Genomic DNA, 2,010 nt, shown 5'->3' with positions numbered 1-2,010 from the left:
TTCAGCAGTGAAAGCCATGAATACAGAACAAAGAACACCTCTTACAATTCTCAACCATGACTTCTAACATCAGAGAATTCAAAGTATGAACATAGTACACAGTAATGAAAAGTATCAAAATTAGTTTACCTCAAAAAAGATAAATAAAACAGGTATATTCCACCAATACATAAACAGATGTTTGTGCTACAGTTAAAATTTGTTGTATACAAAAGATCATAGTCCCCGTAATCAGTTTGATAGAAGCAAGAATACATGAGCCATTTAAATTGTCAGACATTATGCTTTATAAGGTATGCACAGAAGTTCAAGCAATAAATACATACATTAGTTCAAAGCCTTACAATAGCTACGCAAAGCAGATGCAGAAAAGCAGATTTGCTATTACTAACAAGCAATGATATAAGTAAAAATTCATGAAATGCATTAAAGCAACATTTTTCTTAGAAAAAGTCTGGTCATTTATGGGTCCACCAACATTTTTTACATAATATGCACAATTATCAAAATACAGACCAAGCATTTCAGAAAACTCCAAAAAACCTAAAATCTATTTTCAAAGCAATTGCAGTTTTGGAGGTTTTTCTGGTATAATGTGCAAGCAGCTATATTTTTTTTTTATTGTATTCATATAAAACCCATGCAAAACTCTACAGGTATATGCATTCTGTGGCTGAGACTTCCTTTCAAAAGTTTTGTAACTGAGGTATGCATACTTTAGCACTGTAGTCTTAGGCCACCCTTCTGATGGTAGAAGCTCTCACAGTTACTTTCAGTCCATCAAAACCTTTGAACATGCACATGAAAGACCCATTTTCCCTTCAGATAATCCTGACACGATCCTAGATGACTGAAAAGCATCCTTCACAATACCACTCCTTCTCTGGAAACCGCATGGTAAACTTCCCGTTCGTTGATCATGACCCAAAGACAACATAATGAAAAGTAGCAGTTACTGTGACGTTCTCACATTTCATGCAATCTGCCATAATTGTTCTAATTTTTTTCTTTTTTGTCTTTTTTTTTCTTTTTCTTTTTTTTTCTTTTTGCAGAGGTAGAAGCTTTCAGAAAGCCATTTGGGTAAGTGGGAAAACCCTTTTGAAAGCCGTTATGTTCTTTTATTTGGTGTGATAGATGACTGGGTGTCTAACTCTATTTGCTGACTTCAGCAAAGAATACGTGATGAGCTTAGTTTGCAAGCACCAGCTCCATAACATGGAACTGGAACATATGTTAAGCTCTAGCAGCCACCTTCTGTCAAAACTGTTTGTAAAGCAATAACCATAATCAGGTTATGAGGTCCCTTGGTTGGGGGAAAAAAGTATTATCAAGACTTGGCACAGCACATGAAAAGCAACATGTAAAGTTTCTAGGTTTTAAGCAAATATCTGACTATGTTATTTTCAATACACCATAATGCATCATCATAGTTCGGGGGTTTGGAGATGTCAAGAACACCAGCATTCCAACAATTTGGCCTGTGCAAGTCTTTGAAAGGGAGAGTATTGTTAGTGTTAATATCCCGTATAAGCAGAGGCAGAATTATATGTAACTTTGGTTTGACTGAAAATAAATACCATGGACTACAATTGCTATAATCTTTGCTTTCAGTGTAAAAACTCAGCGAGATCCCTTTAAAATCAATATGAAATTAATTTTTGGCTTTACTAGACCTTTACTGTTTGGTTCCTATTTTTTGTTGTTTTTTTTTTTCGTTATAACTTAAGTCTATAAAAATAGTACACAACAAAGGTTCAGACCATACGAGACATCTAACAACATGTATTCACCACCAAAAATAAGTGACTGGATCGGGGAAAACAAAAGCACAGTGTACTCTATATATATAACAATATGCAATCTGCATTTGCATCAAGTACATCGTCCTTTTGGTCAGTGATCCACATGTGTTGCTTCCTAGCACATCAGAACTTCCACTGTGGATTTTGTCCTCACCTCTGTCTTTAGTGAACGCAAATCTTCGTTGCATGTAGATGGACTTTTGGTCTC

At 35.2% G+C, this 2,010-nt stretch overlaps 1 protein-coding gene across 2 annotated transcripts in view; it reads right to left on the bottom strand.

Moving 5' to 3' along the window:
• Positions 1 to 1,049: 1,049 nt before the first annotated feature.
• FOXP2 (forkhead box P2) overlaps positions 1,050 to 2,010 on the bottom strand; it is a 689,501-nt gene continuing 688,540 nt past the window's right edge. The window contains exon 18 of one of the 2 annotated variants that reach the window (XM_081102059.1): positions 1,050 to 2,010. This exon is cut by the window's right edge and continues 1,190 nt beyond it. The gene's annotated coding sequence lies outside the window, so the exon portion shown is untranslated. The other variant, XM_081102058.1, reaches the window with a different exon arrangement.

This window comes from Myotis nattereri (genome assembly GCF_964212035.1).
Source record: "Myotis nattereri genome assembly, chromosome: 11".
NCBI classification, from domain to species: Eukaryota; Metazoa; Chordata; class Mammalia; order Chiroptera; family Vespertilionidae; genus Myotis; species Myotis nattereri.
This window is presented reverse-complemented; position numbering and strand designations above follow the sequence as displayed.